Source organism: Phocoena phocoena, chromosome 1 (assembly GCF_963924675.1).
Source record: "Phocoena phocoena chromosome 1, mPhoPho1.1, whole genome shotgun sequence".
Classification (NCBI taxonomy): domain Eukaryota; kingdom Metazoa; phylum Chordata; class Mammalia; order Artiodactyla; family Phocoenidae; genus Phocoena; species Phocoena phocoena.
The window spans coordinates 57,782,463-57,798,430 of NC_089219.1; the positions used below are offsets into that span (position 1 = coordinate 57,782,463).

At 36.9% G+C, this 15,968-nt stretch overlaps 1 protein-coding gene, 1 non-coding gene and 1 pseudogene across 2 annotated transcripts in view; 2 read left to right on the forward strand and 1 right to left on the reverse strand.

Moving 5' to 3' along the window:
• The window catches only part of DNAI4 (dynein axonemal intermediate chain 4), a 94,293-nt gene that overhangs the window by 42,083 nt on the left and 36,242 nt on the right, over nt 1-15,968 (reverse strand).
• On the forward strand, nt 1,173-3,511 carry LOC136131053 (heterogeneous nuclear ribonucleoprotein A1-like; annotated as a pseudogene).
• Nucleotides 14,459-14,530, forward strand: TRNAE-UUC (transfer RNA glutamic acid (anticodon UUC)). The gene has a single exon. It is a non-coding gene; the product is annotated as a tRNA-Glu (tRNA).

Below are 15,968 nucleotides of genomic sequence, written 5' to 3' on the forward strand. Positions count from 1 at the left end.
ATGCAGAGGAGGTCTGTGCTTTTCTAGCTGTGCCAATTACTATTGGTAAGATCTATTCTGGAGGGGAAAACAGCAAATCCACTTAGCTGTGGATTTAAGGCTACATTTTTCAATTAACTTCATCAGTAATAAAGGTACTACTTTTATTTCCTTCTCTGTGACTCCTGAATCTCTTTCAATTTCAACCAAAATCAGGCAAGGAAGACATGCTTTTTTATTGATCCATAAAATCTCAATACTTACTTGGTCTGTATCAAATTCTTTAATATAAATTGTACCATTATTTTTAAATTTTTTATTGGAGTATAGTTTATTTACAGTGTTGTGTTAGTTTCAGGTGTACAGCAAAGTGAATCAGTTATACATATACATATATCCACTGTCTTTTAGATTCTTTTCCCATATAGGCCATTACAGAGTAGAGTTCCCTGTGCTATACCCATTATTTTAATAAAACCTTTATTGTGAAATATATACCTTCACAGAAGAGTGTATAACACATATATGTGAATTAAGAATTAATACCATGTACTCACAAACCAATATAAGAAATAGAACATCCTTAGATGCTTAGAAGCCCCCTGGACACTCTCCCATCATAGGCCCCTTCCTTCGAGCTACCTCCAAAAGAAGTATTCACTTTGCGTAACTTTCGTATTGATCATTCTCTTGCTTTGTTTTAAGGTTTTTTTCTCCTGTGGCAAATGTTATTGGGGTCCTGCATGTATCCATTCTGCATCACCTCTTACTTGCCAATCTCCCAACTACCAGCACCTGCATTTCTCTGCTTGGATCTGTCTTTGGTCACCAAGACCACTTTGATGTCCATAAATTAAGCTGGGATTGCCAAGGAACTAAAAAGCCCATCAACCATCAAACAATGTATACCTATATAATACATTGTCTAGTTAAAAAAACAGAATAGCAAACACTAACACAGATGCATAAGGAGAAAACAAAACCACTATTAGATGAGGACAATTAGATGAGGACTCCCAAGAGAAGACAAGCAGAACTATCTGGGCCATAATCTGACTTCAGCTTCTTTGAGAGTCTATAAGAGACACTTAGAGGGGAATCACAGGGTGAGACCATGAGTAAGTCCTTGGAAACACAGAGCGTAACCCACTAACAGCGCCTGACAAGCTAGGCACTGAATGTCCACTGAAAACATGGTCAGGGTAAGTGAGCTGCTTTGTGTTTTCTGTTCACCATGACTTCTCTGCTGGTCTCAGGAGTATGGTAAAACAGAACATGTCTGTGAAGTGAAATGAGTTTCCTCAAACTTACCTAAGGAGACCTACTGGAAAGGAGAGTAGGGACTATATAAAGAATGGTAAAACCCAGCTAGATACAGAGAAGGATCTGGGCAGATTCACCTGAGCATTCTGTCCTCAGGTTAAGAAGATGGGACTCAGAGTTTCCAGTTCCACAGTTAAGGGGCTTGGAAGTTGCCATTCTGTACTAACAACAAGTAAAAAATTAAACAGACTGAAAAATCAACACCTCTTCTTGGATCTGAAAAAGAGGTAAGGACACAGGGAAAAGAACTGCTGACTCTAAGATTGGAGAGTCACAGTTTACTGGAGCAGAGACTCAGAAGTAGAAACTGCTGTGGGAACAAGTTCTGGGGTAGGAAAACCTGAACTGTAAATGATGAATTGGTGCAGGTTCAGTGTGGACAAGTCTGAGAGTTAAAAACTCTAAGGGGCCCAGTCATAGGGAAGCCCCTGCATTTTGTGAGCTTTATCTCCAGGAGCTGGACCAGATTCCCAGAGTGAGAATGAGAAAAAAAAAAAAAAAATCCCTCATGCTTCTGGTAGGGGAGGGGGAAAAGGAACCATTCTGAAATATACCAGAGCACTCTGTTCTTAACAATGCCTGCCCTCAGAATAAACTAGTTCAGCAGAGAACAGCCTGCCAGGGTCTTTTCAGAGCCTAACTGACCTGCGGGAAGGGAAATACCCAGCACCAGCACACTGGAGACATCTTGTCCTACCTAAGGGTGGGGAAAAAAACTGAGACACATTTGTGAAGTTCATAGTCCACAGGAATAGGTACACTGAAAGGCTGAAACCTAATCAAAGGACTAAAATGCTTGCCTCCTCTACACCTTACCACCACAATACTAAAGGCCTATTTATAGCAGCTCCTTTTACCTGATACATCATGTATCATATGTATCATACTAAAAGATCATACTAAAAGATAAAAAAATCATACTAAAAGATAAAATCATACCGAAAGATAAAAATCATATTAAAAGATAAATCATACTAAAAGATTAAAAAAATCATACTAAAAGATAAAAAATCATACTAAAAGATATAAAAATCATACTAAAAGATAAATCAAATCATACTAAAAGATAAAAAAAATTTTTGAAGAGGTAGAGCAAGCATCAAAACTAGACATGGCAGGGATGTTGGAATTATCAGACCAGGAATTTAAAACAACTGTGATGAATATGCTAAGGGCTCTAATGGATAAAGTAGACAAAATGCAAGAACAGATTGGCAATGTAAGCAGAGAGATGGAAATCATAAAAAAAAGGACCAAAAAGAAAAGTGAGAAACCAAAAACACTGTAGAAGAATGCCTTTGATGGGCTTATTGGTACACTGAACACTGCTGAGGAAAGAATCTCTGAGCTTGAAGAAATCTCAACAGAAATCTCCAAAACTGAGAAGGAAAGAGAACAAAGACGAAAAATACAGAACAGAAAGAAGGGAAAGAAGAAATCTTATTTGAAGACATAATGGCTGAAAACTTCCCTAACCTTGGGAAGGAAATAGACATCCAGATCCAGGAGGCCCAGAGTTCCTAATAAGAGGAAACCAGGGCTTCCCTGGCGGCGCAGTGGTTGAGAGTCTGCCTACCGATACAGGGGACACGGGTTCATGCCCCGGTCCGGGAAGATCCCACATGTCGCAGAGCGGCTGGGCCCGTGAGCCATGGCCGCTGAGCCTGCGCATCCGGAGGCTGTGCCCTGCAACAGGAGAGGCCACAACATTGAGAGGCGTGCATACCGCAAAAAAAAAAAAAAAAGAAATACCACTCTGTGCATGGCCACAACTGTGAAGTAAGGAAAGCCCTATCTAAGCAAAAGGTGGCTAGTCCTTCATCCAGCCAAAGAGGTCAAAGTGTTTCTGGAAACTTTGGTGGTGGTCATCGGGGGTTTTGGAGGGAATGACAGCTGTGGTCGTGGAGGAAACGTCAGTGGTCAAGGTGGCTTTGGTGGCAGATGTGGTGGTGGCTATGGTGGCAGTGGGGATGGCTATAATGGATTTGGTAATGATGAAAGCAGTTTTGGAGGTGGCAGAAGCTACAATGATTTTGGCAATTATAACAATTAATCTTCAAATTTTGAACCCATGAAAGGAGGAAACTTTGGAGGCAGAAGTTCTGGGCCCTATGATGGTAGGGGCCAATACTTTGCCAAACCACAAAACCAAGGTGGCTATGGTGGTTCTAGCAGCATCAGTAGCTATGGCAGTGGCAGAAGGTTTTAGTTGCTGCCAGGAAACAAAGCTTAGCAGGAGAGGAGAGCCAGAGAAGTGACAGGGAAACTACAGGTTACAACAGATTTGTGAACTCAGCCAAGCACAGTGGTGGCAGGGCCTAGGTGCTACAAAGAGGACGTGTTTTAGACAATACTCATGTGTATGGGCAAAAAAAATCTCGAGGACTGTACTTGTGACTCATTGTATAACAGGTTATTTTAGTTTCTGTTCTGTGGAAAGTATAAAGCATTCCAACAAAGGGTTTTAATGTAGATTTTTTGTTTTTTGCACCCATGTTGTTGATTGTTAAATGTAATAGTCTGATCATGACACTGAATAAATGTGTCTTTTTAAAATGTGCTATGTAAAGTAGTTAGTCTACTCTGAAGCCATTTTGGTAAACTACGCCAACAGTGTGAAGTTAGTATTCCTTCAGGGTGATGCCAGGTTCCATGTGAAATTTATTTACAACCTGCTTGGGTAGAGAAGCCATTGTCTTCAGAAACCTTGGTATAGTTGAACTGACAGTTACTGTGTTGTGACCTGGAGTTCACCTTTAAAAGGGTCACCCAAGCAAAGTCATGGAGCTTCTTGGTTATTAATATGATTCTTGGCACATCCTATGCGATATATCTAAATTGAATTATGGTACTAGATAAAGTTATAGTTGGGAATGAAGCTTGTGTATCATCCTTTATCATGTGTAACCAATAAACGATTTAATACCCTCTTGAAAACAATGCTAAAGGGACTTCTTTAAGCTGAAAAGAAAGGATGCTAATTAGTAACAAGGAAACATGAAAGAACAAGTCTCACTGAAAAGGTAAATATATAGTAAGTGGATTAATCACTTTTAAGCTAGTATGAAGATTAAAAGTAAAAATAGCTATGATGACAATAATTAGTCAATGAATACATAAAATAAAAAGATATTAAATGTGACATCAAAAACATAAGATGGGAAAAGAGAATAAAAATGTTGAACTTTAGAATGAGATCAAGCGTAAGTTTTTATCCCCAAATCAGGCTGTGTGATACAGCACATTAACAAAATGAAGCATAAAACTATATGATCATAGAGGACAAAAAGCATTTGACAAAAGTCAACATCTGTTTATGATAAAAACTGTCAACAAGGTGGGTATAGAGGGAACAGACTTCAACATATTAAAGGTCATATATGACAAGCCCACATCTAACATCATACTCAACAATAAAAAGCTGAAAGCATTTCCTCTAAGATCAGGAACAAGACAAGGATGCCCACAATTTCCACTTTTATCCAACATAATATTGGAAGTCCTAGACGGAGAAAATAGGAAAGAAAAAGAAATAGGTATCCAAATTGGAAAGAAGAAAGTAAAACTGTCACTCTTTGCAGATGACATATTATATACAGAAAAGCCTAAAAACTCCATCAAAAAGTTGTTAGAACAAATAAAGTAATTCAGTAAATTACAGGATACAAAATCAATACACAAAAATCTGCTGCATTTCTATACACCAATAACAAGCTATCACAAAGAGAAATAAAGAAAAAAAATCTTATTCACAAATGCATCCCCCCACCCCAAAAAAACACCACCTAGGAATAAATTTAACCAAGAAGGTGAAAGACCTCTATATTGAAAACCACAAGACATTAATGAAAGTAATGGAAGAAGACACAAATAAATGGGAAGACACAAATAAATAGCCATAAATGGATATTTCATGCTCATGAATTAGACGAATCAGTATTGTTAAATGTTAAATTAAATTAATTAAATTAAATTAATTTAAATTAAATGTTAAATGTTAAATTAAATGTTAAATTAAATCCACAGATTCAATTCAATCTCCATTGAAATTCCAATGACATTTTTCAAAGAAACAGAACAAACTGTCCTAAAATTTGTATGGAACCACAAGAAAAACCAAACAGCCAGAGCAATCTTGTGTAACAAGGAACAAAGTTGGAGGCATCACACTCTCTGATTTGAAACTATATTACAGGACTTCCCTGGTGGCTCAGTGGTTAAGAATCCACCTGCCAATGCAGGGGACATGGGTTTGATCCCTGGTCCAGGAAGACCCCACATGCCAGTGAGCAACTAAGCCTGTGAGCCACAACTACTGAGCCCACATGCCACAACTATTGAGCCCACATGCCACAATTACTGAAGCCCACACACCTAGAGCCGGTGCTCCACAACAAGAGAAGCCACCACAATGAGAAGCCTGCGCACCACAACAAACAGTAGTCCCTGCTCGCTGCAACTAGAGAAAGCCCACGTGCAGCAATGAAGACCCAACACAGCCAAAAAGAAAAAGAAAAAGAAACTATATTACAAAGTATAGTAATTAAAACAGTATGCTATTGACATAAAAACAGACACATAGATCAATGGAACAAAATTGAGAGCTCAGAAATAAACCCACATATATATTGTCAATTAATTTGTAACAAAAGAGCCAAGAATATACAATGGGGAAAGAAATGTCTCTTCAGTAAATGGTGTTGTAAAAACTGGACAACCAGTCTTCCCTGGTGGCGCAGTGATTGAGAGTCCGCCTGCCGATGCAGGGGACACGGGTTTGTGCCCCAGTCTGGGAAGATCCCACATGCCGCGGAGCAGCTGGGCCTGTGAGCCACGGCCGCTGATCCTGCGCATCCGGAGCCTGTGCTCCGCAACAGGAGAGGCCACAACAGTGAGAGGCCTGTGTACCGCAAAAAAACAAAACAAAACTGGACAACCACAGGCAAAAGAATGAAACTAGATCACTATTTTACACCATACATAAAAATTAACTCAAAATGGATTAAAGACTTGAATGTAAGATCTGAAATCATAAAATTCTTAGGGGAAAACATAGGAAGTATGCTCTTTGACACTGGTCTTAGTAATTCTTCTTTGGATATGTCTCCTCAGGCAAAGGAAACAAAAGCAAAAATAAACAAATGGGACTAGTATATCAAACTAAAAAGTTTTGCACAGCAAAAGAAACTATCAACAAAATGAAAAGGCCTCTTACTGAATGGGAGAAGATATTTTCAAGCAATATATCTTATAAAGGGTTAATATCTAAAATATACACAAAACTCATATAATTCAACATTAAAAACAAACAACCTAATTTTAAAAATGGGTAGAGGACCTGAATAGACTTTTTTCAAAGATGACATGCAGAGAGCCAACAGGTACGTGAAAGGTGCTCAACATCACTAACCAACTGGGAAATGCAAATCAATACCCAATGAGATATCATCTCATGCCTGTTAAAATGGTTATTATCAAAAATACAAAAATAAGTGTTGGCAAGGATGTGGAGAAAAGGGAACACTTGTGCACCATGGGTGAGAATGTAAATTGGTGTAAGCACTATGAAAAGCAGTATGGAGGTTCCTCAAAATATTAAAAATAGAACTACCATATCATCCAGCAATTCCACTTCTAGGTATTTATACGAAGAAAAGCAAAACATTAACTTGAAAAGATATATGCACCCCCATGTTCATAGCAAAATGAGTACAATAGCCAAAATATGGAAGCAACCTAGGTGCTCCTTGAGGGATGAATGGGTAAAGAAAATGTGTTATATATACATAATGTAATAATATATAGCTATGAAAAAATGAAATCTTGCCATCTGCAACAACATGGATGGATCTTAAGATTATTATACTACATGAAATATGCCAGACAGAAAAAGATAAATACCTTATGATCTCACTTATATGTGGAATCTAAAAAAGAGAGAGAGAGAGAGAGAGAGCACGGACACAGAGAACAGACTGGTAATTGCCAGAGGCAAGGGAGTGAGGGGTGGGTGAAATGGGTGAAGGGGGTTAAAAAGTACAAACTTCCCCCTATAAAATAAATAAGGCATGGGGGTGTAATGTACAGAGTGGTGACTATAGTTAATAATACTGTATTGTATATTTGGACGTTGCTAAGAGAGTAGATCTTAAAAGTAATCACAAGAAAAAACTTTTCTATGTACAGTGATGAATGTTAACTAGACTTATGATCATGATCCATTTCACAATATATACAAACATCTAATTGATATGTTGTACACCTGAAACTAATGTTATGTGTCAATTATATCTCAATGAAACATAATAAAATATAAAAGAATTAGAGCAGGGCTTCCCTGGTGGCACAGTGGTTAAGAATCCGCCTGCCAATGCAGTGGACATGGGTTCGTTCACTTGTCCAGGAAGATCGCACATGCCGCGGAGCAACTAAGCCCGTGCGCCAAAACTACTGAGCCTGCGCTCTTAGCCCACAAGCCACAACTACTGAAGCCTGCAGATCTAGAGACCATGCTCCGCAACAAGAGAAGCCACCACAATGAGAAGACTGCGCAACGCAACGAAGAGCAGCCTCTGCTCACCACAACTAGAGGAAGCCTGCACGCAGCAACAAAGACCCAATGCAGCCATAAATAAATAAATAAATAAATTTATTTTTCAAAAAAGATAACAAAGGGATACTATGAACAACTCTATGCCAATAGATTTGAAAACCTTGATGAAATTGTCCGATTCCTTGAAAGACACAATCTGCCAAAACTCACACAAGAAGAAACAGACAATATCAATTAAGGAAATTGAATCAATAATTAATAATCTTCTAAAACTGAAAGCACCAGGCCCAGATAGATCCACTGAGTTCTACCAATAATTTAAGGAGAAAATTATACCAATTCCCTGCAATATCTTTCAGAGGATAGAAACAGAGGGAATACTTCTTAACTCATACTTTGAGGCCAGCATTACTCTAATACCAAAAACAGACAAAAACACCATAAGAAAGAAAAATGGCAGGCCAATAACTCTCATGAAAACAGATGCAAAAATCCTCTACGAAATATTAGCAATCAAATCCAGCTGTATATAAAGAGAATTATACACCACAATTAAGTGGAGTTTATCCCAGGTATACAAAGCCTAGTTCAACATTGGAAAATTGATTGATGTAATCCATCACATCAACAGACCAAAGAAGAAAAATTACTTGATCATATCAACAGATTCAGAAAAAAGCACTTGACAAAATCCAACACTCATTCATGATAAAAACTCTCAGTAATTTAGGAATAGAGGAGGAACTTAACTTGACAAAGAATATCTATAAAAACCTACAGCTAACATACTTAATGGTTTTCTTCTAGAAACTAGATTTTCCACTAAGATCAGGACCAAGGCAAGGATGTCCCCTTTCATCACTCCTTTTCAACATCCTACTGGAAGTTCAAGCAAATGCAGTAAGAAAAAGGAAATAAAAGAAATACAGATTGGAAAGGAAGAAATAAAGCTGTTTTTGTTCTCGGATGACATAATCATCTATATAGAAAATCTGAAAGAATTAACAAAAACTACTGAACTAGTAAGTGATTACAGCAAGGTTGCAGGGTACAAGGTTAATAATACACAAAAGTCAATCTCTTCCTGTACACCAACAATGAACAAAGGAATTTGAAATTTAAAACAATATGATTTACATTAGCACCCCAAAAATGGAATAATAATAAATCTAACAAAATATGTACAAAATCTATTATGAGGAAAACTACTAAACTCTGATGAACAAAATCAAAGAATGAAATGAATGGAGAAATATTCCATGTTTATTAATAGGAGGACTCAGCATTGTCATGATGTCTGTTCTTCCCAAGTTGATCTATAGATTCAACGCAATCCCAATCAAAATCCCAACAAGTTATTTTGTGCATATCAGCAGACTGATTCTAAAGTTTATGTGAAGGGGCAAAAGACCCAGAAGAGCCAGCACAATATTGAAGACAAAGAACAAAGTCAGAGGACTGACACTACTCAACTTGAAGACTTACTACAGCGCTATAGTAATCAAGACAATGGACAATGTGAATGGAACACAATAGAGTGCTCAGAAATAAACCCACATTAATATAATCAATTGATCTCTGTAAAAGGAATGGAAAAAAACAAATGGAGCGAAGACAGTCTTTTCAACAAATGGTGCTGGAACAACTGCACATCCAAATGCAAAAAAAAAAAATCTATACACAGATCTTACATCCTTCAGAAAAATTAACTAAAAACTCATTATAGACTTAAAAGTAAAAGCAAAACTAGAAAACTCCTAGAATAAAACAGGAGAAAATTTAGATGACCTTGGGTATGGCAATGACTTTTTTAGAAACAGCAAAAGCACAATCCATTAAACAGTAATAGATAAGCTGGACTTCATTAAAATTAAAAATGTCTGCTCTGTAAAAAGAAATGTCAAAAGAATAACACAACAAGCCACATATTGGAAGGAAACATTTGCTAAAGATACATCTGAAAAAGGACTATTGTCCAAAATATACAAATATCTTTTGATCCTTAACAATAAGAAAACAAAAAACCAAATTTTAAAATGGGCCAAAAGCTTAACAGACACCTCATCAAAGAAGACATACAGATGGCAAGTAAGTATACAAAAATATGCTCCACATCATATGTCATCATGGAAGTACAAATTAAAACAAAAATGAGGAGAATTCCCTGGTGGTTCAATGGTTGGGACTAGGTGCTTTCACTGCTGGGGCCTGGGTTCCATCCCTGGTTGGGGAACTAGGATCCCTCAAGCCGGACAATGCAGCCAGAAAACCAAAAAACAAACAAACAAAAATGAGTTGCAAAAAAAAAAAAAGAGTTGCCACTACTCCCCTATTAGAATGGTCAAAATCTGGAACACTGACAACACAAAATGCTGGTGAGGACATGGAACCACAGAAACTCTTCATCATTGCTTCTGGGAATGCAAAATGGTACAGCCACTTTCAAGACAGTATGGCTATTTCTTACAAAAATAAAAATACTGTTGCCATACAATCCAGCAATAGCGCTCCTTGATATTTACCAAAAGGAGTTAAAAACTTATGTCTATACAAAAACCTGCATACAGATATTTATAGCAGCTTTACTGATAATTGCCAAAACTTGAAACAATCAAGATGCCCTTCAGTAGGTAAATGGATAAATTAACTGTGGTACATCCAGATAATGGATGGTTAAGAGTCTTGCTACCTATGTTCTACAAGCCGTCCATGATGGAGGAGAGGATTTCAGAGGAGTCTCTGTGTGTAGCATTCAGTATGCTTGTTTGTTTGTTTTGTTTTGTTTGTTTAAGTACCCATGTCTTGATCTATGCCTGGTGTTCCCCAGCTAAAGAGCCTCTATTTTGTCCTCTCCAGAGAAGAAATTTCTGACATCTTCCAGGGTAGAAGAGGGGAAGTTGCTCAGAGAATGTACTTGATTCCTTTTTGTGATTGGATTATATTTCATTGCATGTATTTACACATTTTGTTTATCCATTCATCCATTGATGGACATTTCAGTTGTTTCTACTTTTTGACTATGGTAAAAATTGCTGCCATGAACATGTGTGTACATATATTTGAGTACCTATTTTCCATTCTGTGGGGTATTATATCTATCTTTATGCTAGTACCACCCATTTTGATCACTATAATTTTATAGCAAGTTTTCAAATCAGGAAGTATGAGCTCTCTAACTTTGTTCTTTTTCAAGATTGTTTTGGCTACTTGGGGATCCTTTGATATTCCATATAAATTTTAGGATGACTTTTTTTCTATTGTTGCAAAAAAGTCTTTGGGATTATTTTGGGTGGTATTCACATCTTAATAACATTAAGTCTTTCAACCCATAAACACAGAATGTATTTCCCATTTACTTAGGTCTCCTTTAATTTTTTTCAGCAATGTTTTATAGGTGTCAGTGTACAAGTCTTTCATCTCCTTGGTTAAAATTATTCCTAGGTATTTTATTATTTAGGATGCTATTATAAACACAATTACTTTCTTAATTTCCTTTTTGGATTGTTCATAGGTAATATATAGAAATACAACTGAATTTTGTGTGCTGATCTTATATTCTGCAACTTTTCTTTTTATTTTATCTATATGAGATGATGGTTGTTAATTAAACCTATTGTGGTAATCTTTTCACAATATAGGTAAATCAAACCATCATGCTGTACTTATACATTGATGTATATCAATTATTTCTCAATAAAACTGGAAAAAATAGTGAGTCTCTTGTTAGACAACATATAGATGGATCATGGGTTTTTTTCTTCCAGTTTTTTTGATGTTTGTTATCTTTGTTTAATCCACCCTACCAACATTTGCTCTTTAATTGGAGTGTTTAATCCATTTATTTAAAGTAATTACTGTTTAGGAAGGGCTTCTGCCATTTTTAATCTGTCTTCTTTATGTCTCAAATTTTCTTGTTCTTCAAATCCTCCATGACCATCTTCTTTAATGTTTAATTGATCTTTTTTATAGTGCATCATTTTTATTCCTCTCTAAATTTTTTTCTGTAATTTTTAAGTGATTTCTTGGTGACTGCCTTGGGAATTAAAATTAATTTCTTAAAATTTTAACATTCTATTTTGAAGTAATACTACCTTACTTCAGTTATATACAAAAACTGCTCCTATACAGCTAAATCCCATCCACTTTAAGTTGATGTCACAAATTACATCTTTATGCTTTGTATGCCCATTAGCATAGATTTAGAATTATTGTTCAATGCATTTATTTTAAGTCATATTGCAAAAAAAATAGGAGTTACAAACCAACATTACAATATTGGCTTTTGTATTGACTTATGTAGTTACCTTTACCAATCTTCTGTATTTCTTCATATGTCTTCGAGTTACTGTCTAATATCCTTTCATTTCTGACTGAAGGGACTCCTGTTAGCATTTCTTGTAAGGCAGTTCTACTAGTGCTGAATTCTCTTAGCTTTTAGTTATCTAGGAACATCTTAATTTCTCCTTCATTCAGTTTTAATTAGATTTCTCCTTCATGAGGATTATTTGAAGAATATAGAATTCCTGGTTGACAGTTTTTTCTTTTGGTGCTTTAAGTATGTCATCCCATTGGCTTCCAGCCTCCATGGTTTCTGCTGAAAATTGAGTGTAATCTGATTGATGATCCTTTGTAAATGATGAGTTACTTTTCTCCTGTTGCTTTCAAGATTTTCTCTTTGTATTTCAACTGTTTGATTATAATATGTCTCAGTGTGGATCTCTTTATTTTTATCTTTCTTGGAGTTCGTTAAGCTTCTCGGAGGTGCAGATTTATGTCTTTTAGCTGGGAATTTGGGAATATTTAGGCCACTACTTCTTCAACTTTTCTTTATGCCCCTTTATCTCTTTCTTCTCCTCTCTTTCTGAAATTTCCATTATATGTATGTTGGTGACTTGATGGAGTCCCACAGGTCCTTTAGGCTCTGTTCATTTTACTTCATTATTTTTGCTTTCTGCTTCTCAGACTGGATTATTTCAATTGACCTATTATTAAAAACTGGTGATTCTTTCTTTTGCCTGCTCAGATGTGCTACTGAAAACTCTAGGGAGTTTTTCCATTTCAGTTATTGTACTTTTAACTCCAGAATTTGTTTTTTTTCCTTTTTATAATTTCTACCTTTATTGATACTTTTTATTTGTTCACACACTGTTCTGGTTTATTTTATCTCTTTGTCCATAGCTTCCTTTAGCTTTTTTTTTCTTCTTCTTCTTCTTTTTTTTAATACAATTGATCTAAAACCTTTGCCTAGTAAGTTTAATATCTATACTTCCTCAGGGAGAGTTTCTGTTCATTTCTCCTTTGAAAGAGCCATACCTTCTTGTTCCTCTGTATCCTTTGCAGTTTTTTTTTGACAATTGAACATTTTGAATATAATTATGTGGTAATTCTGGAAATCACTCTCTTCCTCAGGATCTGATATCATAGTTTGCTGTGAGTGGTAGTTGTTTGTTTGCTAAGTGATTTTGCTAAACTATTTTTGTAAAGTCTGTATTCTTTGTCACGTATCATCTCATAAGTGTTTGTTTTTTAGCTTTTGGTCAGTTAGTGTCCTGACAGAGATTTCCTTGAACACCTGGGTTTCTTCCCACTCAGAAGAAAAAAAGGAAAGAAAGAAAGGAAAAAAAAAAGGGAAAAAAACCCTCCCAGTCTTTGCAGATGGGCTCCATGTTGGGGAATTCCTTCAATGCTTAGACATGCTGCTTAAAACTATACCACAGCTTTCACTTCCTGCTTGTACTGAGCCTAGAGATCAGCCAGAAGTGAAAGTTTAGGATCTTTTCAGGTCTTTCTGAGCATGCATCCTGCCCTAGGCATGTGCATGACTTTCTGAATTCCTCTGTATATGCAAGCCTTTTTCAATACCTTAATTTCCCAAAGGAAGTCTCTCTCAGTTTTTTCTTCCAGGCTTTCAGTGTGTCTCTTGTTTGACTCAGTTGCATTATTTTGCCTTAGGTAGCAGTGAGTTGTTCATCTGCCTTACAGTTTTTTGAAGAATGCATTATGCTTATCACCTGAGAGAGTTCTGGGTTAGGCAAAAAAACCACAAATGCCTTAGGTCAATCCTCCAGGTAGCCCCTAGACAGGTTAAAACATACAAACCAAATTCTTTGAGAATAAGGTCTTTTCTGTTCCCTCTGGAACCAAGGGCCAGGGTCTCACACTGAGAAGGCAGGCTTCTATCTTTAAGACTACCACTCTACTGGGGAGGGGAGTGGAACAAGAGCAAGTAAAGATGCCACAAAGCTTTCCTACTAATTGTAAGTTTCTCTTTTCTTGATTTAGCACCTGCTTAGAAGTTTGTCTATTTTAATCTTTTTAAAGAATTAGCTTATGGTTTTGCTGAGTAACAAAGGCCATTAAGATTATAACCTTTCTTCTAATTACCTTTTTGGCCACAGCATTCAGAAGTTTGGCAATGCAGTGTTCTCAGAGTTGTTAATTTATAAACACTGAAAGATAGTAAGTATAGTAGTTAAGAGAACAGGTTCAAGAACCAGAGCGTCTGGGAGTATCGTTGTCCACCATAGTAACTGAGTGACCTTGGGCAAATTAGCTAACATCTCTTTGCCTGTTTCTTCTTCTATAAAATGAGGAATAGGGAGTTCCCTGGTGGTCCAGTGGTTAGGACTTGGTACTTTCACTGCCATGGCCCAGGTTCAATCCCTGGTTGGGGAACTAAGATCCCGCAAGCCTGGGGGTGCACCCCCCCAAAAAAAATGAGGACTAGTAAGAGCTCCTACCTCATAGGGTTGCTGTGAGAATTAAATCAGTTAATATACAGGTCTACCTCCTTTACTGCACTTTGCAGGTATTGCATTTTTTCCAAATTGAAGATTTGTGGCAACCCTGCATTGAACAAGTCTGTTGGTGCCATTTTTCCAACAGCATTTGCTCACCTCATGTCTCTATGTCACATTTTGATAATTCTTGCAGTACTTAAACTTTTTCATTATTATATTTGTTATGGTGAGGTGTGATCAGTGATCTTTGATGTTAGTATTGTAATTGTTTGGGGGTAACACGAACCATGTCAATATAAGACAGTGAACTTATTCTATAAATGTAGTTTATGTTCCAACTGCTTCACTGACTGACTCATCCCCCATCTCTCTCCTTCTCCTCAAGCCTCCCCACCTCCTCAGAAATGACAATATTGAAATTAGGCCAATTAATAACCTTATAATGGTCTCTAAGTGTTCAAGAGAAAGAAAGAATAACACATCTCACTCTAAATCAAAAACTAGAAATGATTAAGCTCCGTGAGGAAGGCATGGTGAAAGCTGAGAGACCCAAAGCTAGGCCTCTTGCACCAAACAGCCAAATTGTGAATGAAAAGGAAAAGTTCTTGAAGGAAATTAAAAGTGCTACTCTAGTGAACACATGAATGGTAAGAAAGTAAAACTGCCTTATTGCTGATAGGAGGAAGTTTTAGTGGTCTGGGTAGAAGATGAAAACCAGCCACAACATTCCCTTAAGCCAAAGCCTAATCCAGAAGAAGGCCCTAACTCCCTTTAATTCTATGAAGGCTGAGAGAGGTGAGGAAGCTGCAGAAGAAATGTCTGAAGCTAGCAGAGCTCATGATGTTTAAGGAAAGAAGCCATCTCCATAACATAATAGTGCAAGGTGAAGCAGCATGAGCTGATGTAGAAGCTATAGCAAGTTAACCAGAAGACCTACTTAAGATAATTAATAAGGATGGCTATGCTAAACAACAGATTTTCAATATAGATGAAACAGCCTTGTATTGGAAGAAGACAACACCCAGGATTGTTACAGCTAGAGAGGAGAAGTCAATGCCTGACTTCAAAGATTCAAAGGACAGGCTGACTCTCTTGTCAGTTAGGAGCTAATGCAGCTGATGACTTTGGGTTGAAGCCAATGCTCATTTACCATTCTGAAAATCCTAGAGTCCTTAATAATTATGATAAATCTATTGTTGAGATCTACTACTCAGAAAAAAAACATTCTTTTCAAAATATAACTGCTCATTGACAATGCACCTGGTCACCCAAGAGCTCTGATGGAAGTGTACTATGAGATTCATGTTGTTTTCATGCCTACTAACACAACATCCATTCTGCAGCCCATGGATCAAGGAGTCATTTTAACTTTC